The 22277-nt window shown below is 34.9% G+C and overlaps 1 long non-coding RNA gene across 1 annotated transcript; it reads left to right on the top strand.

Annotated features, from left to right (window-relative positions):
- Positions 1-3112: 3112 nt before the first annotated feature.
- On the top strand, positions 3113-15599 carry LOC127968962 (uncharacterized). The gene is made up of 3 exons (XR_008156189.1): positions 3113-3227; positions 10814-10987; positions 15513-15599. It is a non-coding gene; the product is annotated as an uncharacterized LOC127968962 (long non-coding RNA).
- Positions 15600-22277: the final 6678 nt, after the last annotated feature.

Below are 22277 nucleotides of genomic sequence, written 5' to 3'. Positions count from 1 at the left end.
GAGCATGTTTTAGGTTTTTAGGCGTTTAGATGCAGAAATGGACAAATCAAATGTAAAATAAAATGTAATTGATTTAATTAAATATAGATTAAGTCTTGTTAGAGCAAAATAATAAATAAATACGTACACACATTAAAAAAGCAGCCAAGATGAATGAGTTTAATTTTTTATATAGATTAAAATTGAAGACCGAAGCAGCTGATATATGCGGTTACTTAATATTAAAATCCAGTAGATCCACGTCAGATTTATTTCTCAACAGTTTATGTTCACGTGGCTGTTTTCGTTTATATTCGCCAAGCTATTATGTATTTTGAAATAATCTTGTCCGTGATGTGTTCGTTCTTACGACGAAAGGCAGAATCCTGCAGCTCGAGAGATATATGTTATTCTGCCAGTCGCGCTTTCAAATAGTCTTGCGCACACAAACGGGTCACAAACACCTGCATTTAGCTCGTGTTATAATGGATGTATTGTGTGCATTTATGGCAATAATTAATTTTAAAAAGCTCTTAAACAAGAATAAATTCGTTAGTTTTGAACTTGTGACACTGTGCGCGCTGATCAGAGGCAGTGATTTCAGATATAGGCAGCCGCGAATATTTCATTTTCACACAAACAGTTCAAAAACATCTTAATTTAGCTCTTTGTGTGCTCTAATTGGTGAATTTTGTGATATCGCTGAAATACTTTATTTTTAATAGCTATAAAACAAGAATAAACTCGTTTTTTCTGAGCTCATCATTCCACAGGCTCCTGCTCAGAGCGGTGATTCATCTCTCGTGTTTCTCACGTATCACTGACCACACATCGATTATTAATGAGCCCTGACCTGATAATAATCATATATGTTGGTTTAGCTTGTCAGTGTGAATTAAATCCAAGTATTTATTTGTATTTTAACCGATTTAAAAGTGAAACCAAAAGACAGTCTCCTCCCTTTTTTAGTCCGGTAACTGCACCTGTAGGGGCGCATTTTCTCTCAGACAATGGAAGTCTAAGCACACACACTCAAACAGATGGACAGAGTGAGATGAGATGTCTGACGGTTTTTTAATTTTCTGTTATCCATACAGTGTTGTAAAGTCATGAAACTATGCATATTTACTCAGAATAACTTTTTTTTTCTGTATGAAAAAAGGTTTTGAAGTGTTTGGAATTTAAAAATGCAGGAAAATTAATAATTCCATCTTTACTGTCATTTAAAAAAAATCACCACGACAAAACCATCCAAGCTATCCAAAACCTATTCACAATTTAAGTTCCTCAATGTTTTTTCAACATGTAGACAAAGTTTGGTGTGTATAGTGTTACTCTCCTCTGAGCAGTATGCATTAATTCACAGCTAAATGTAAAAAACAATTCACATTCAAATCAAAATAGCCGACTTCCTGTTGGTCGTAGCTGATGACTGTGAATTAGAAAGTTGTCCGTCTTGATAAGAACAATTTTTGTACTGAGTTTGGTGTCTGTAGCTAAAACTAACCCCCCCACTTTTTACAAAAGGTGGCGCTATAGAGTGCCTCTTCCACGCCCTCTTATGAACTTTTGCCAGTGTCTAGCTGTCACTAATACTGATATGTGTTCTGAGTTTGATGAAATTCTAAGCCTGTTATATGCCTCAAAATCACCTGAGAAATATTCCAGTTTGACATGTTGCCACGGCAACAATATTTTTAGATATCAATATCCCCCCAGCAGATTTATATCGGCTGTGTTTTAACATTATTCTGATGAAGTTTGAAGCAAATCGAGTAAAAATAAGATGCTGAATTCAAAGCATTTTGAAAATGACACACTTCCTGCTGCCAGTTGGTGGCGCTATAACTTTGACTCCTAATAGTCACATATATGCGATCGACATCATACAATGAATAATCTGATGAAGTTTGATTAAAATCAGGAAATGTATGTGGATGGTATTAGACACTTCCTGTTTCTCAATTCTCGCCATAAATTCAACGCCTCGCTACGAGCAAACCGTTCGAGATATCAAAAATCCCCTGGCAATTTTTCATCCCCAATGTCTTGAGATCATGTTGACCGAGTTTGGTGGCAATCGAGTAAAAAACCTATGACAAGTATATCAAATTCCAGAGCATGCGCTTTTTACATAACTCTAAATAGCTGACTTCCTGTTGGGCGGAGCCTATGACATGCAATACGCAAGTTGTTCGGCACGATGAGATCTATATGTGTACTGATTTTCATATTAATACGTGCAAGTATGTGTGAGCTATACATCAACATTTATGACTGTGTTCCAGGGGGCGCCGTAGAGCCCCTGTGCCACGCCTGGGTCCCAGCCTCTGCAGGCTCCTAAAGGCCACAGATTCCAAAGTGTGTGCAAATTTTCAAGAGTTTTTGAGTATGTTAAGGACTCCAAAAGCCCCCACAACTTTGACGACAAATATGAATAATAAACCCTAAATAGCCAAATTCCTGTTGGGCGGACCCTATGATATGCAATACGAAAGTTGTTTGTATTGATGAGTTCTATATGTGTACCGAGTTTCGTGTGTCTACGTACAAGTATGTATGATATATGGCCCTCCATATTCCAGGGGGCGCTGTAGAGCCCCTGTGCCACGCCCGTGTATCAGTCTCTGCCCGGCCCTAATGGCCGCAGGTTCCAATGTGTGTGCCAATTTTCAAGACTTTTTAAGCATGTTAAGGGCCCCAAAAGCCCCCGTAACGTTAGAAGAAAAAAAAAATAAATAAATATAGCTGCAAGCAGCGATGGCGGGCTCAAGCCACCAGTGCCATCGCCACCCCGGTGGCATCAGGTAAACTGTGCCCAGCGGGCACATGCATTCACAATATCCCTCTGGCAGTGAGGTTTTAAAGGATATGGCAGTTAAAGGGTTAATCCGAATCATCTAGACTTTAAAATCACATTCACAGAACAATATATATATATATATATATATATATATATATATATATATATATATATATATATATATATATATATATAACTTTAGTAACACTTTACAATAAGATTCCATTCATAAACATTATGTTAACATGAACAATATTTATATAGCATTCATTCATGTCAGTTAATATTCCAAACTTAAACATTAAAACATTGTTTTATTGTGATTTTTTTCCAAGCACATTTTACCAATTCCAAACCATATCAATCTTAATAACTACCATTATTTTTTATTTAATCATTTATGAGTGCTATACAATAGTCCAGGAAAGCTGGAAGAGAAAAACAGGTCAAGAAGAACTGACAAAAAGAATTGCAAAATAATTAGGAAATAATGTGAAGATTAATTTTTAGTCAATTCTGCAAGACAGACTTTCAGGAAAGGAGGTGGAATAAAAATGAGCTCCTAAATCTTAATCCCAGATTCTGGAAGATATACTCCTCAAACCATCGAACAAGAGGAGGTGGTGCTGGTCCTTCACGAGTCACTCTAATCAGTTCATAAAGCCTATATATAAAGCCTTAATATATAGTATTTCACAATACTTCATGGTATTCTAATTAAATCATTTTTTGGAATCTTAGATCTCTCAGAGCCTGACACCGAGTAATTCTGAGACTCCAGGAAAGTGGCAGTTCTGTAAAATGTTGGCGCTGGAGACTAAATGCTCTCTGATAGTTTCACACCTAATTCACTTAACACACACACACACACACACACACACACACACACACACACACACACTACCCACAGTGACAGTGGGACTGAGTGACATCAGATGTATGATAGTTTTTTAATTTTCTATCATCCATATAGTGTTGTATAGTCATGAAACTATTGTCATGAGACCAGTCATTCTGAGGAAATATGCGTACATTTTTTTTTTTTTTTAAGTGTTTAGAAGCTGCACTTTAAAAAAATAAAAAGACTGGTTCCTTTTTTACTATTATTTCAAAAAATCACCACGACAAAACCATTCAAGCTATCCAAAATTCATTCACACCTGTTCTGTAAGATTAATTCTTTAAACAGTGGTAAAAGATGATGTGGTGCTGAACCTTCAAGAGTCACTTAAAACGTATCTGTCCATAAAGCCTATTAAGAATTATTCTTAATATACAGTTCACAATACTTCAGCTTGTTATTCTAATTAAGTGAGGGTCATTTTATCAGTAAAATTCCTAAAATACATATTATTTTATTTGAAAGATTTCTATAAATTATTTAAATCATACTCGTTTCTCCAATAATTATTTAAAAGTAATCCTATAGCTCCCTCTGGTGGCCATTATAGGTACTAAGAATTGCAAGCTTGATTTATAAGTTATGATAGTTTTAATTTTATGCTGGCTCTTGAAAATGATAAAGCTATGAAACTTACTGTGCTTCCTTCAAATGAGGACTTCTACTTATATAAAAAATTATGAAGCGTTAGCATGAAAAATTTTAAAGATATAGTAAAATAACTATTGTATTTTTTATGTTACTTTAATAAATCTCTATGGCAACACCATTTAAGCTATCCTAAACCCATTCACAATTTAACATCTCAGTATATAGGCATAATGTTGAAAAAGGAGTATGGAGTAGTATGAGTAGGAGTATGAATTCATTTGCAGGCTTTATCATAAATCCACAATAAAATTTCTGAGTTCTGTATCAATCTGTGTTGTTGTTTGTTTATTTTTATCTTTTATTTTTCATAGGAAGATAACTTACTCTCATTTTTAATAAATGTGCTTATAAACCAAGGACAAGCTATTTATAGCTGTATTTATAAACTGCTTACTACTGACTATTAATATTGGGACAAGGCTTTATAAAGCATGAACTGACTATTTAATGATGAGTGCAGTTATTATAAAGTGTTATCAATGAATTTGCTAATGTTAACACATTAGACATTATTTTACAGTGTTATCAAATCCTTAAATGACTCATAAGCATTTGTGAAAGTTCTGCTTGCATTACAGCTTAGTATTGATCTGTGAGCTGAACAGATTTACTGTTACATCCATGAGATTATGTAAATTAAAATAAATATAATGTCACAGGATGTCATAGGTCAGTATCAAATGAGTTTGAAATTATTATTTGCAGCACAAATAAGGTTTTTTTTAGGATTTTTAAAAATCCCTAAAACTGTCAGAAAAAGGTTAAGGCCTAAGCTATTTCTATGTGAGTGGCTAATTTTATTTTTGTTTTTATAATTGTAATACACAAACTATGAAATTATACAAAATGTATAAAAAGATAAATAAATAAATACGCACACATTAAAAAAGCAGCCAAGTCGAATGAGTTTCCTTTTTTATATAGATTAAAATTGAAGACAGAAGCAAGTGGTAAATGTGGTCACTTTAATATTCAAATCCAGTAGATCCAGTTTATGTTCACGTGGCTGTTTTCGTTTATAGTCGCCAAGCTATTATGTGTTTTGAAATAATCTTGTCCGTGATGTGTTCGTTCGTACGACGAAAGGCAGAATCCTGCAGCTCGAGAGATATGTTATTCTGCCAGTCGCGCTTTCAAATAGTCTTGCACACTTAAACAGGTCACAAACACCTGCATTTAGCTCTTGTTGTGTTACAATGGGTTTATTGTGTGCATTTGTGGTAATATTTTATTTAAAAAATCTCTTAAACAAGAATAAATTCGTTTGTTTTGAGCTGGACACGCGCTGATCGGAGGCGGTGATTTCAGATAGGCAGCCACAAATATTTCATTTTCACACAAACAGTTCAAAAACATCTTAATTTAGCTCTTGGTGTGTTCTAATTGGTTGATTGTGTGATATCGCTGTAATAATTTATTTTTAAAAGCTTTAAAACAGGAATAAATTCGTTTTCTCTGAGCTCTTTACTCCAGACGCTCGTGATCACAGCGGTGATTCATCTCTCCTATTTCTCACGTATCTCTGGCCAGAAATAATTTATCCATGAGCCCTGAACCGGTAATAATCAGATATGTTGGTTTAGCTTGTCAGTGTGAATTAAATCTAAGTATTTGTTTGTATTTTTAACCGATTTAAAAGTGAAAGTAAAAGTTCGGGAATTGAACCTGTAGGGGCGCTATTTCTCTCAGACAATGGAAGTCTGAAGCACATATACTCAAACAGAGGGACAGAGTGAGATGAGATGTCTGACAGTTTTTTAATTTTCTGTTATCCATACAGTGTTGTAAAGTCGTGAAACTATGCATATTTCCTCAGAATGACTTTTTCATCTGTATGAAAAAATTATTTGACGTGTTTGGAAGCTGCAATTTAAAAATACAATAATGATTCCCTTTGTAAGGTCATTTAAAAAAATCACCACGGCAAAACCATTCAAGCTATCCAAAATCCATTCACAATTTAAGTTCCTATCAGAAATACTGATGTGTGTTCAGAGTTTTGTGAAATTCTAAGTATGTTATTTGCCTCAAAATCACCTGAGAAGTATTCCAGTTTGACATGTTGCCACGCCAACAATTTTTTAGATATCAATATCCCCCTTGCAGATTTATATCGGCTGTGTTTTAACATTATTCTGATGAAGTTTGAAGCAAATCGAGTAATAATAAGATGCTGAATTCAAATCATTTTGAAAATGACACACTTCCTTCTGCCAGTTGGTGGCGCTATAACTTTGACTCCTAATAGTCACATATATGCGATCGACATCATACAACGAATAATCTGATGAAGTTTGATTAAAATCAGGAAATGTATGTGGACGATATTAGACACTTCCTGTTTCTCATTTCTCGCCATAATTTCAACGCCTCGCCACGAGCAAACCGTTTGAGATATCAAAAATCCCCTGGCAATTTTTCATCCCCAGTGTCTTGAGATCATGTTGACCGAGTTTGGCGGCAATCGAGAAAAAAACCTATGACAAGTATTTCAAATTCCAGAGCATGCGCTTTTTACATAACTCTAAATAGCTGACTTCCTGTTGGGTGGAGCCTATGACATGCAATACGCAAGTTTTTCGGCACGATGAGATCTATATGTGTACTGAGTTTCTTATGAATATGTGCAAGTATGTGTGAGCTATACATCAACATTTCTGAAAGTTGTTTGGATTGATGAGATTTATATGTGTACCGAGTTTCATACGTCTACGAGCAAGAGTGTATGAAATATGGCCCTCCATATTCCAGGGGGCGCTGTAGAGCCCCTGTGCCACGCCCGTGTATCAGTCTCTGCCCAGCCCTAATGGCCGCAGGTTCCAATCTGTGTGCCAATTTTCAAGACTTTTTAAGCACGTTAAGGGCCCCAAAAGCCCCCGAGATGTTGGAAAAAAATAATAATAATAATAATAATAATAAAAAATAATCCTAAGGAAAACAATAGGCCTCTCGCCCTTTGGGCTTGAGCCCTAATAATAAATATAGCTGCAAGCAGCGATGTCGGGCTCAAGCCATCAGTGCAACGCCACCCCGGTGGCATCAGGATAACTGTGCCCAGCAGGCATAAGCATTTACAGTAACCCTCTGACAATCAGTTTTAAGGGATGCGGCAGTTAAAGGGTTAATCCGACCAATCTAGACTTTGAAATCACATACACAGAACAATATATATAACTTTAGTAACACTTTATATTTATAAAAAATGTATAAGGTGTGCATTGTAGCTGACACCTATATGAACACATTACAATTGCTTTGTGACTGCAAGTCTTTCTTCTCAAATGCTATTGAGCTTCAAATTTGCATTTGAGCCCATGTGAAAAAGTTGCATAATTTACATATGACTTACAGTTTGTTGTAATAAATATCAAACATTCAATTTAATTGTGCATTATAGCTGTCACCTAGATGAACAATTACAGTTGTTTTTATGACTGTAAGTCATTCTCTTCAAATGCTACTGACGTTAGAAAAGTGTATAACAATATCACATGTAACTTTAGAGACCGGCCCTAAATTTGAGACTCTAGAAAGTCCAATGTCAAGACAACTTTATGCCTGTTTTATTTTCTTTAGTTTTCTTTTCTCTGTGCCGGATTGCTGATGTCCTATACCCAGGCATAGATGTCCATCCATCAATTACGAACATTCAGCCGCAAACATGAGGTGTGAGCGGTCGTGAGCGCGAATGGGAGAATGGCGCATGTTTTTTTTTTTTTTTGAGCAACTGGGATCGTGCCCCCTCTGGGAGTTGGTGCCCTACGAAGACTGCATACTATGTTATACTGCATAATGTTAACAAATTAGACATTATTTTACAGTGTTACCAAATCCTTAAATAATTTATTAGTGTTTTGTAATGATTTTAATGACCTATAAGCATTTGTGAAATAGTTTTGCTTGCATTTGAAGCTTTATCTGTCAGTTGAAGAGTTTTACTGTTACATCCATGAGATTAATACATGTCATGTCACGTCACAGGTTGTCATAGGTCAGTATCAAATGAGTTTGAAATTATTATTTGCAGCACAAATTAGGGTTCTTAGGATGTTTTTAACTCCCTAAAACTGTCAGAAAAGGATAAGGCCTAAGAGATTTCTTAACCTGTAATGAAAGGAAAAAACACCACCATTAGCAACAACAAAAACAATAACAATAATAAAAATAAAAATTTTTTCCCTGATTATTAAAGGGATGATTAGGTCTCTCTCTCTCTCTCTCTGCCAGACAGCCCCTCCCTACAGTCCACACACACTGTCACAGTCACCAACCCCCTCACACTCCCCCTCCCTCTCCCCCTCCCTTCCCTCACACAGACAGGGTGGCCAGAGTGAGATCATGTCAGTTGAGAAGTCTGACAGTTTTTTAATTTTCTTTTATCCATACAGTGTTGTAAAGTTGTGAAACTATGCATATTTCCTCAGAATGATTTGATCTTTGTATAAAAAAATGCTTTGAAGTGTTTGGAAGCTGCAATTTAAACATACAAGACAATTAATGTTTCCCTTTTTACTGTCATTTCAAAAATTCACCACGACAAAACCGTTCAAGCTAACCAAAATCCGTTCGCAATTTAAGTTCCTCAATGGTTTTTCTTCATGTAGACAAAGTTTGGTGTGTATAGTGTACTTCCCCTGTGAGGAGTATGCATTAATTCACAACTGTAAAATCTCAAAAATACACATTCAAATCAAAATAGCCGACTTCCTGTTGATCGTAGCTTATGACTGTGAATTAGAAAGTTGTCCGTGTTGAAAAGAACAATTTATGTACCAAGTTTTGTGTCTGTAGCTAAAACTAACCCCCCCACTTTTGACAAAAGGTGGCGCTATAGCGTGCCTCCTTCACGCCCTTTTAAAAGCTTTTGCCATTGTCTAGCTATCAATAATACCGATATGTATTTTGAGTTTCATGTAAGTCTGAGCTTGTTGTCTGCCTCAAACTCACCATAACAGAACATTCAAGTTTGACACGTTGCCATGGCAACGCCATATTAGATATCAATATCCCCACAACAGATTTACATCGGCCGTGTTTTGTCATTATTCTGATGAAGTTTTAAGGAAATCGAGTAAAAATAAGATGCTAAATTCAAAACATTTTGAAAATGACTCGCTTCCTGCTGCCAGTTGGTGGCGCTATAACGTTGACTCTTAATAGTCACATATATACGATCTGTATCATACAACGAACAAACCAATGAAGTTTGATCAAATTCAGGAAATGTATGTGGACGTTATTAGACATTTCCTTTTTCTCATTTCTCGCCATAATTTCAACGCCTCACCACGGGCAAACCGTTCGAGATATCAAAAATCCCCTCGCAATTTTTCATCCCCAATGTCTTGAGATCATGTTCACCGAGTTTCGTGACGAACGGGTTGAAAACCTCAGAGGAGTATTTCAAATTCCAGAGCATGCTTTTTTTAAACAGCCCTGAATAGTTGACTTCCTGTTGGGCGGAGCCTAAGACATAAAGTGTGAAAGTTGTTCGGCTTAATGAGATCTATAAGTGTACCGAGTTTCATATAAATACATGCAAGTGTGTGTGAGCTATGGTTCAAGATTTCTGAAGGTGTTCCAGGGGGCGCTGTAGAGTCCCTGTGCCACGCCCGGGTCCCAGCCTCTGCAGCGTCCTGATGGCCGCAGATTCCAATGTGTGTGCCAATTTTCAAGAGTTTTTGAGCATGTTAAGGCTCCTAAAAACCCCCGGAAGGTTTAATAAAAAATAAAAAAAAAAATAATAAGAAGAAATATAGCTGCAAGCAGCGATGGCGGGCTCAAGCCACCAATGCCATCACCACCCCGGTGGCATCAGGTAAACTGTGCCCAGCGTGCACATGCATTCACAATATCCCTCTGGCAGTGAGGTTTTAAAGGATAGAGGGGAGTGTAGAGGGGAGCGTGCATTTGCAGTGGCTGGGCCCTTCCTTGTCTATTTTTAAATCTTTGCTAAAAACTTTTTTATTTTCCTTAGTGTACTGACTACTGTGTTATGCTACATTTTGAAATGGGTGGTTTTAAATTTTTTGTCTGGTCTATTTTTATGTATGTGTAATATTCTTGCTCTTATGTTAAAGCACTTTGGTCAGCCAGGAGGCTGTTGTAAATGCGCTATACAAATAAATTGAACTTGAACTTGAACTTGAACTTGATATGGCAGTTAAAGGGTTAATCCGAATCATCTAGACTTTAAAATCACATTCACAGAACAATATATATATATATATATATATATATATAACTTTAGTAACACTTTACAATAAGATTTCATTTATAAACATTATGTTAACATGAACAATATTTATATAGCATTCATTCATGTCAGTTAATATTCCAAACTTAAACATTAAAACATTGTTTTATTGTGATTTTTTTTCCAAGCACATTTTACCAATTCCAAACCATATCAATCTTAATAACTACCATTATTTTTGTGTGCTATACAATAGTCCAGGAAAGCTGGAAGAGAAAAACAGGTCAAGAAGAACTGACAAAAGAATTGCAAAAGAATTAGGAATTAATGTGAAGATTAATTTTTAGTCAATTCTGCAAGACAGACTTTCAGGAAAGGAGGTGGAATAAAAATGAGCTCCTAAATCTTAATCCCGGATTCTGGAAGATATATTCCTCAAACCATCGGACAAGAGGAGGTGGTGCTGGTCCTTCACGAGTCACTCTAATCTGTTCATTAATCCAAACTTAAACATTAAAACATTGTTTTATTGTGATTTTTTTCCAAGCACATTTTACCAATTCCAAACCATATCAATCTTAATAACTACCATTATTTTTTATTTAATCATTTATGAGTGCTATACAATAGTCCAGGAAAGCTGGAAGAGAAAAACTCCTTATATTCATGTGTGAAGAATTATTGGGCATGTTTTCTTTTACAGATGAAATGCGCTAAAAAAAGAGTTTTAACTCGGTAAAGCCTGTGAGAAATATCAAACACAAATGCAATACAGAAATTGATAAGTTAAGACTTGGCCATTGTACAAAAAATGCTGACTGGGTCATGAGGTCAGAAAAGAAGAAGAAAAAAACAGGTCAAGAAGAACTGACAAAAAGAATTGCAAAATAATTAGGAATTAATGTGAAGATTAATTTTTAGTCAATTCTGCAAGACAGACTTTCAGGAAAGGAGGTGGAATAAAAAAGAGCTCCTAAATCTTAATCCCGGATTCTGGAAGATATATTCCTCAAACCATCGGACAAGAGGAGGTGGTGCTGGTCCTTCACGAGTCACTCTAATCAGTTCATAAAGCCTATATATAAAGTCTTAATATATAGTATTTCACAATACTTCATGGTATTCTAATTAAATCATTTTTTGGAATCTTAAGTCTCTCAGAGCCTGACACCGAGTAATTCTGGAGACTCCAGGAAAGTGGCAGTTCTGTAAAATGTTGGCGCTGGAGACTAAATGCTCCCTGATAGTTTCACACCTAATTCACTTACACACACACACACACACATTACCCACAGTGACAGAGGGACAGAGTTACATCAGATGTTTGATAGTTTTTTAATTTTCTATCATCCATATAGTGTTGTATAGTCATGAAACTATGCATATTTCCTCAGAATGACTTGTCTTCTATGTGTACATTTTTTTGAAGTGTTTAGAAGCTGCACTTAAAAAAATAAAAGACATTTACTGGTTACTTTTTTACTGTTATTTCAATAAATCACCACGACAAAACCATTCAAGCTATCCAAAATTCATTCGCACCTGTTCTGTAAGATAAATTCTTTAAACAGTGGTAAAAGAGGATGTGGGGCTGAACCTTCAAGAGTCACTCAAAACTTATCTGTCCATAAAGCCCATAAAGAATTATTTCTTAATATACAGTTCACAATACTTCAGCTTGTTATTCTAATTAAGTGAGGGTCATTTTATCAGTAAAATACATAAAATTCATATTATTTTTCTTTGAAAGATTTCTATAAATGATTTAAATCATACTCGTTTCTACAATAATTATTTAAAAGTAATCCTATATTATTGGTATATAGTAATCCCATTATTGGTACTAAGAATTGCAAGCTAGATTTATAAGTTATGATAGTTTTAATTTTATGCTGGCTCTTGAAAATGATAAAGCTATGAAACTTACTGTGCTTCCTTCAAATGATGACTTCTACATATAAAAAAAATTATGAAGAGTTGAAATGAAAAATTTTAAAGATATCGTAAAATAACTATAGTATTTTTTTATGTTACTTTAATAAATCGCTATGGCCACACCATTTAAGGTATCCTAAACCCATTCGCAATTTAACATCTTCAGTATATTAGCATCATGTTGAAAAAGTTTGGTGTGAACTACTTATGTCTTCTCGGAGGAGTATGAATTCATTTTTACATGCTGATTTTATCATAAATCCACAATAAAATTTCTGAGTTCTGTATCAATCTGTGTTGTTGTTTGTTTATTTTTATTTTTTTTTATTTTTCATAGGAAGATAACTGAAAAGATTACTCTCCTTTTTAATAAATGTGCTTATAAACCAAGAACAAGCTATTTATAGCTGTATTTATAAACTGCTTACTACTGACTATTAATATTGGGACAAGGCTTTATAAAGCATAAACTGACTATTTACTAATGAGTGCAGTTATTATAAAGTGTCACCAATGCATTTACTAATGTTAACAAATTAGACATTATTTTACAGTGTTATTAAATCCTTTAATGACTTATAAGCATTTGTGAAAGAAGCTTAGTCTTGATCTGTGAACTGAACAGTTTTACTGTTACATCCATGAGATTTTAAAAATGTAGATACATGTCATGTCACAGGATGGAATAGGTCAGTATCAAATGAGTTGAAATTATTATTTGCAGCACAAATACGTATTTTTAGAATTTTGTTTTTAATTCCTGAAACTGTCAGAAAAGGATAAGGCCTAAGAGATTTCTTAAGCTGTAATGAAAACAGCAATGTTAGCAACAGCAACAAAAAATAACAATTTAAAATACATTTTTTTTCTGGTGATTAAAGAGATGATTAAGTCTCTCTCTCTCTCTCTCTCATTGTGTCTGCCACTCAGCTCATGCCCATCCCCCACTCACACACACACACTCACACACACACATGCACTCAGTCAGCACACATACATTGCTCAAACAGAGGGACAGAGTGAGTTGAGATGTCTGACAGTTTTTTTTTATTTTCTTTTAATCATACAGTGTTGTAAGGTCATGAAACTATGCATATGTCCTCAGAATGATTTGATCTCTGTATGATTTTTTTTTAAGTGTTTGGAAGCTGCAATTTAAAAATACAAGACAATTAATGATTCCCTTTTTACTGTCATTTCAAAAAATCACCACGACAAAACGGTTCAAGCTAACCAAAATCCGTTCGCAATTTAAGTTCCTCAATGTTTTTTCAACATGTAGACAAAGTTTGGTGAGTATAGTGAACATTTCCTCTGAGGAGAATGCATTAAATCAGAGCTCAATTTAAATATTCAAATCAAAATAGCCGACTTCCTGTTGGTCGTAGCTGATGACTGTGAATTAGAAAGTTGTCCGTCTTGATAAGAACAATTTATGTACCAAGTTTGGTGTCTGTAGCTAAAACTAAACCCCCCACTTTTGACAAAAGGTGGCGCTATAGCATGCCTCCTTCACGCCCTTTTAAAAGCTTTTCCCATTGTCTAGCTATCACTAATACTGATATGTGTTTTTAGTTTCATGTAAATCTGAGGTTGGTGTCTGCCTCAAACTCATCATAACAGAACATTCAAGTTTGACACGTTGCCATGGCAACGCCATATCAGATATCAATATCCCCACAACAGATTTACATCGGCCGTGTTTTGTCATTATTGTGATGAAGTTTTAAATAAATCGAGTAAAAATAAGATGCTGAATTCAAAACATTTTGAAAATGACCCACTTCCTGCTGCCAGTTGGTGGCGCTATAACGTTGACTCTTAATAGTCACATATATACGATCGGTATCATACAACGAACAAACCAATGAAGTTTGATAAAATTCAGGAAATGTATGTGGATGTTATTAGACATTTCCTGTTTCTCATTTCTCGCCATAATTTCCACGCCTCGCTACGGGCAAACCGTTCAAGATATCAAAAATCCCCTCGCAATTTTTCGTCCCCAATGTCTTGAGATCATGTTCACCGAGTTTCGTGGCGAACGGGTTGAAAACCTCAGAGGAGTATTTCAAATTCCAGAGCATGCTTTTTTTAAACAGCCCTGAATAGCTGACTTCCTGTTGGGCGGAGCCTATGACATAAAGTGTGAAAGTTGTTCGGCTCAATGAGATCTATAAGTGTACCGAGTTTCATATAAATACATGCAAGTCTGTGTGAGCTATGGTTCAAGATATCTGAAGGTGTTCCAGGGGGCGCTGTAGAGTCCCTGTGCCACGCCCGGGTCCCAGCCTCTGCGGCGTCCTGATGGCCGCAGATTCCAATGTGTGTGCCAATTTTCAAGAGTTTTTGAGCATGTTAAGGCCCCTAAAAACCCCCGGAAGGTTAAATAAAAAATAAAAAAAATAATAAGAAATATAGCTGCAAGCAGCGATGGCGGGCTCAAGCCACCAATGCCATCGCCACCCCGGTGGCATCAGGTAAACTGTGCCCAGCGGGCACATGCATTCACAATATCCCTCTGGCAGTGAGGTTTTAAAGGATATGGCAGTTAAAGGGCTAATCCGAATCATCTAGACTTTAAAAACACATTCACAGAACAATATATATATATATATATATAACTTTAGTAACACTTTACAATAAGATTCCATTTATAAACATTGTGTTAACATGAACAATATTTATATAGCATTCATTCATGTCAGTTAATATTCCAAACTTAAACATTAAAACATTGTTTTATTGTGATTTTTTTCCAAGCACATTTTACCAATTCCAAACCATATCAATCTTAATAACTACCATTATTTTTTATTTAATCATTTATGAGTGCTATACAATAGTCCAGGAAAGCTGGAGGAGAAAAACAGGTCAAGAAGAACTGACCAAAGAATTGTAAAATAATTAGGAATTAATGTGAAGATTAATTTTTAGTCAATTCTGCAAGACAGACTTTCAGGAAAGGAGGTGGAATAAAAATGAGCTCCTAAATCTTAATCCCGGATTCTGGAAGATATATTCCTCAAACCATCGAACAAGAGGAGGTGGTGCTGGTCCTTCACGAGTCACTCTAATCTGTTCATTAAGCCTATATATAAAGTCTTAATATATAGTATTTCACAATACTTCATGGTATTCTACTTAAATAATTTTTTGGAATCTTAGATCTCTCAGAACCTGACACCGAGTAATTCTGGAGACTCCAGGAAAGTGGCAGTTCTGTAAAATGTTGGCGCTGGAGACTAAATGCTCCCTGATAGTTTCACACCTAATTCACTTAACACACACACAAACACACACACACACACACACACACACATTAACCACAGTGACAGAGGGACAGAGTGACATCAGATGTATGATAGTTTTTTAATTTTCTATCATCCATATAATGTTGTATAATCATGAAACTATGCATATTTCCTCAGAATGACTTGTATTCTATGTGTACATTTTTTTGAAGTGTTTAGAAGCTGCACTTTAAAAAAATAAAAGACATTTACTGGTTACTTTTTTACTGTTATTTCAAAAAATCACCACGACAAAACCATTCAAGCTATCCAAAATTCATTCACACCTGTTCTGTAAGATAAATTCTTTAAACAGTGGTAAAAGAGGATGTGGTGCTGAATCTTCAAGAGACTAAAAACGTATCTGTCCATAAAGCCTATAAAGAATTATTCTTAATATACAGTTCACAATACTTCAGCTTGTTATTCTAATTAAGTGAGGGTCATTTTATCAGTAAAATACATACAATTCATATAATTTTTTTTTTAAAGATTTCTATAAATTATTTAAATCATACTTGTTTTACAATAATTATTTAAAAGTAATCCTATAGCTCCATCTGGTGGCCACTATTGGTACTAAGAATTGCAAGCTTGATTTATAAGTTATGATAGTTTTAATTTTATGCTGGCTCTTGAAAATGATAAAGCTATGAAACTTACTGTGCTTCCTTCAAATGATGACTTCTACTTATATAAAAAATTATGAAGAGTTAGAATGAAAAATTTTAAAGATATAGTAAAATAACTATTGTATTTTTTTTATTTTACTTTAATAAATCGCTATGGCCACACCATTTAAGGTATCCTAAACCCATTCGCAATTTAACATCTTCAGTATATTAGCTTCATGTTAAAAAAGTTTGGTGTGAACTACTTGTGTCTTCTTGGAGGAGTATGAATTCATTTACAGGCTGATTTGATCATAAATCCACAATAAAATTTCTGAGTTCTGTATCAATCTGTGTTGTTGTTTGTTTATTTATTTATTTATTTTTTCATAGGAAGATAACTGACCCTTTACTCTCCTTTTTAATAAATGTGCTTATAAACCAAGAACAAGCTTTTTATAGCTGTATTTATAAACTGCTTACTACTGACTATTAATATTGGGACAAGGCTTTATAAAGCATGAACTGAATATTTACTTTTTGAGTTTGAAATTATGATTTGCAGCACAAATAAGGTTTTTTAGGATTTTTAAAAATCCCTAAAACTGTCAGAAAAGGATAAGGCCTATAAGATTTCTATGTGAGTGGCTAAATTTATTTGTTTTTATAACTATAATGCATAAACTATGAAATTATACAAAATGTATAAAAATGTACAACAGTTATTGTTTTCCCATGTTTTTTATTTTTTATTTTTTATTTTTTTATTATTTACATTTCAAGAAATTTGCCTACTGCAATCATTCTAAACAGCTTGAATAAAACCTGTCAATATTTATTATAGACCACTGTAACTGTGTATAATCTAACAAACAAGTTTATTATGAAAATAAAAGTGTGTACACCAGATAAATTGGACGATAAAGAAATTGCTAACAATAGTATAATAGAGCATGTTTTATGTTTTTAGGCGTTTAGATGCAGAAATGGACAAATCAAATGTAAAATAAAATGTAATTGATTTAATTAAATATAGATTAAGTCTTGTTAGAGCAAAATAATAAATAAATACGTACACACATTAAAAAAAGAAGCCAAGATGAATGAGTTTAATTTTTTATATAGATTAAAATTGAAGACATAAGCAGCTGGTATATGCGGTCACTTAATATTAAAATCCAGTAGATCCACTTCAGATTTATTTCTAAACAGTTTATGTTCACGTGGCTGTTTTCGTTTATATTAGCCAAGCTATTATGTGTTTTGAAATAATCTTGTCCGTTATGTGTTCGTTCGTACGACGAAAGGCAGAAACCTGCAGCTCCAGAGATATGTTATTCTGCCAGTCGCGCTTTCAAATAGTCTTTCACACTTAAACGGGTCACAAACACCTGCATTTAGCTCTTGTTGTGTTATAATGGGTTTATTGTGTGCATTTGTGGTAATATTTTATTTAAAAAAGCTCTTAAACAAGAATAAATTCGTTTGTTTTGAGCTGGACACTGTACGCGCTGATCGGAGGCGGTGATTTCAGATAGGCAGCCACAAATATTTCATTTTCACACAAACAGTTCAAAAACATCTGAATTTAGCTCTTGGTGTGTTCTAATTGGTTGATTGTGTGATATCGCTGTAATAATTTATTTTTAAAAGCTTTAAAACAGGAATAAATTCGTTTTTTCTGAGCTCTTTACTCCAGACGCTCGTGATCACAGCGGTGATTAATCTCTCCTATTTCTCACGTATCTCTGGCCAGAAATAATTTATCCATGAGCCCTGAACCGGTAATAATCAGATATGTTGGTTTAGCTTGTCAGTGTGAATTAAATCCAAGTATTTGTTTGTATTTTAACCGATTTGTGAAGTGAAAGTAAAAGTCCGGTAATTGCACCTGTAGGGGCGCTATTTCTCTCAGACAATGGAAGTCTGAAGCACATATACTCAAACAGAGGGACAGAGTGAGATGAGATGTCTGACAGTTTTTTAATTTTCTGTTATCCATACAGTGTTGTAAAGTCGTGAAACTATCCATATTTACTCAGAATGACTTTTTTTCTGTATGAAAAAAGGTTTTGAAGTGTTTGGAATTTAAAAATGCAGGACAATTAATAATTCCATTTTTACTGTCATTTAAAAAAATCACCACGACAAAACCGTTCAAGCTATCCAAAATCCATTGGCAATTTAAGTTGTTTAAAATGTTTTGGCATCATGTAGACAAAGTTTGGTGAGTATAGTGTTACTCTCCTCTGAGCAGTATGCATTAATTCACAGCTAAATGTAAAAAAAAAATCCACATTCAAATCAAAATAGCTGACTTCCTGTTGATCGTAGCTGATGACTGTGAATTAGAAAGTTGTCCGTCTTGAAAAGAACAATTTATGTACCAAGTTTGGTGTCTGTAGCTAAAACTAACCCCCCCACTTTTGACAAAAGGTGGCGCTATAGAGTGCCTCCTTCACGCCCTTTTAAAAGCTTTTGCCATTGTCTAGCTATCACTAATACTGATATGTGTTTTGAGTTTCATGTAAATCTGAGCTTGTTGTCTGCCTCAAACTCACCATAACAGAACATTCAAGTTTGACACATTGCCATGGCAACACTATATCAGATATCAATATCCCCACAACAGATTTACATCGGCCGTGTTTTGTCATTATTCTGATGAAGTTTTAAGTAAATCGAGTAAAAATAAGATGCTGAATTCAAAGCATTTGGAAAATGACACACTTCCTGCTGCCAGTTGGTGGCGCTATAATGTTGACTCTTAATAGTCACATATATACAATCGGTATCATACAACGAACAAACCCATGAAGTTTGATCAAATTCAGGAAATGTATGTGGATGTTATTAGACATTTCCTGTTTCTCATTTCTCGCCATAAGTTCCACGCCTCGCCACGGGCAAACCGTTCGAGATATCAAAAATCCCCTCGCAATTTTTCATCCCCAATGTCTTGAGATCATGTTCACCGAGTTTCGTGGCGAACGGGTTGAAAACCTCAGAGGAGTATTTCAAATTCCAGAGCATGCTTTTTTTAAACAGCCCTGAATAGCTGACTTCCTGTTGGGCGGAGCCTTTGACATAGAGCGCGAAAGTTGTTCAGCTCAATGAGATCTACAAGTGTACTGAGTTTCATATAAATACATGCAAGTGTGTGTGAGCTATGGTTCAAGATTTCTGACTGTGTTCCAGGGGGCGCTGTAGAGCCCCTGTGCCACGCCCGGGTCCCAGTCTCTGTGGCGTCCTGATGGCCGCAGATTCCAATGTGTGTGCCAATTTTCAAGAGTTTTTGAGCATGTTAAGGCCCCCAAAAACCCCCGGAAGGTTTAATAAAAAATAAAAAAAAATATAGCTGCAAGCAGCGATGGCGGGCTCAAGCCACCAATGCCATCGCCACCCCGGTGGCATCAGGTAAACTGTGCCCAGCGGGCACATGCATTCACAATATCCCTCTGGCAGTGAGGTTTTAAAGGAAATGGCGGTTAAAGGGTTAATCCGAATCATCTAGACTTTAAAATCGCATTCACAGAACAATATATATATATATACATATATATATATATATATATATATATATATATATATATATATATATATATATATATATATACATATATAAATATATATACATATATAAATATATATTTCATTTATAAACATTATGTTAACATGAACAATATTTATATAGCATTCATTCATGTCAGTTAATATTCCAAACTTAAACATTAAAACATTGTTTTATTGTGATTTTTTTCCAAGCACATTTTACCAATTCCAAACCATATCAATCTTAATAACTACCATTATTTTTTATTTAATCATTTATGAGTGCTATACAATAGTCCAGGAAAGCTGGAAGAGAAAAACTCCTTATATTCATGTGCAGAATTATTAGGCATGTTTTCTTTTACAGATGAAATGCGCTAAAAAAGAGTTTTAACTCAAACTGTTTTAACTCAAAGTCGAAAATTATGAAATACCCATGAGAAATATCAAACACAAATGCAATACAGAAATGGATAAGTTAAGACTTGACCATTGTACAAAAATGCTGACTGGGTCATGAGTTCAGAAAAGAAGAAGAAAAAAAAAACAGGTCAAGAAGAACTGACAAAAATAATTGCAAAATAATTAGGAATTAATGTGAAGATTAATTTTTAGTCAATTCTGCAAGACAAACTTTCAGGAAAGGAGGTGGAATAAAAATGAGCTCCTAAATCTTAATCCCGGATTCTGGAAGATATATTCCTCAAACCATCGAACAAGAGTAGGTGGTGCTGGTCCTTCACGAGTCACTCTAATCTGTTCATAAAGCCTATATATAAAGTCTTAATATATAGTATTTCACAATACTTCATGGTATTCTAATTAAATCATTTTTTTGAATCTTAGATCTCTCAGAACCTGACACATTGTAATTCTGAGACTCCAGGAAAGTGGCAGTTTTGTAAAATGTTGGCACTGGAGACTAAATGCTCCCTGATAAGCCCCTTTCACACTGCCATTCCGGCAAATACAGGGGTAAAGTGTTCCTGTAATTGTTCCCTGGTCGCTAGATTTGGCACTTTCACACAGCCAGTGATGACCCGGTATATGTGCGTGCTTTCACACACAACCCCTGAAGATCCCGTAACGACACGTGACATCAGCGCGTGACGTGTAATGTACGAGTCGACAACGCTTGGCACGTTATACTTTCACTGAAGCAAGCAAACGATCTCTGCGTCAGCGCGGAAAGTGAGGAACTAACTGATCTCTGCTTCATTACAGTTTACACATGTGTTTTCGTCGCGAATGTTGATCTTCCTTCAAAACAGCCGGTAAAAGAGTCGCGCGATAACGCGCGTCATCACTTCGATACCGAATTAGATCTGGCTTTTGTTCACACAGCGCTCGTTCCGGATCGATTACCGCAATGTTACTATGTCCCCGACCCGGGTTCGATTCGGTAATCAATTGTGGGACGTGGTTACTTTCACACAGAAGGCGACCAGGCAATGTTACGGGAATATTGCGGGTCCGACGTGCAGTGTGAAAGGGGCTTTAGTTTCACACCTAATTCACTTAACACACACACACACACACACACACACACACATTACCCACAGTGACAGAGGGACAGAGTGACATCAGATGTATGATAGTTTTTTAATTTTCTATCATCCATATAGTGTTGTATAGTCATGAAACTATGCATATTTGCTCAGAATGACTTGTCTTCTATGTGTACATTTTTTTGAAGTGTTTAGAAGCTGCACTTAAAAAAATAAAAGACATTTACTGGTTACTTTTTTACTGTTATTTCAAAAAATCACCACGACAAAACCATTCAAGCCATTCAAAATTCATCCGCACCTGTACTGTAAGATACATTCTTTAAACAGTGGTAAAAGAGGATGTGGGGCTGATCCTTCAAGAGTCACTCAAAATGTATCTGTCCATAAAGCCTATAAAGAATTATTCTTAATATACAGTTCAAAATACTTCAGCTTGTTATTCTAATTAAGTGAGGGTCATTTTATCAGTAAAATATATACAATTCATTTTTTTTTTTGAAAGATTTCTATAAATGATTTAAATCATACTCGTTTCTACAATAATTATTTAAAAGTAATCCTATAGCTCCCTCTGGTGGCCATTATAGGTACTAAGAATTGCAAGCTTGATTTATAAGTTATGATAGTTTAAATTTTATGCTGGCTCTTGAAAGTGATAAAGCTATGAAACTTACTGTGCTTCCTTCAAATGAGGACTTCTACTTATATAAAAAATTATGAAGATTTAGAATGAAAAATTGTAAAGATATAGTAAAATAACTATTGTATTTTTTTATGTTACTTTAATAAATCTCTGTGGCAACACCATTTAAGCTATCCTAAACCCATTCACAATTTAACATCTC

The sequence above is a fragment of the Carassius gibelio genome, chromosome B12, assembly GCF_023724105.1.
Source record: "Carassius gibelio isolate Cgi1373 ecotype wild population from Czech Republic chromosome B12, carGib1.2-hapl.c, whole genome shotgun sequence".
Classification (NCBI taxonomy): Eukaryota; Metazoa; Chordata; class Actinopteri; order Cypriniformes; family Cyprinidae; genus Carassius; species Carassius gibelio.
This window is presented reverse-complemented; position numbering and strand designations above follow the sequence as displayed.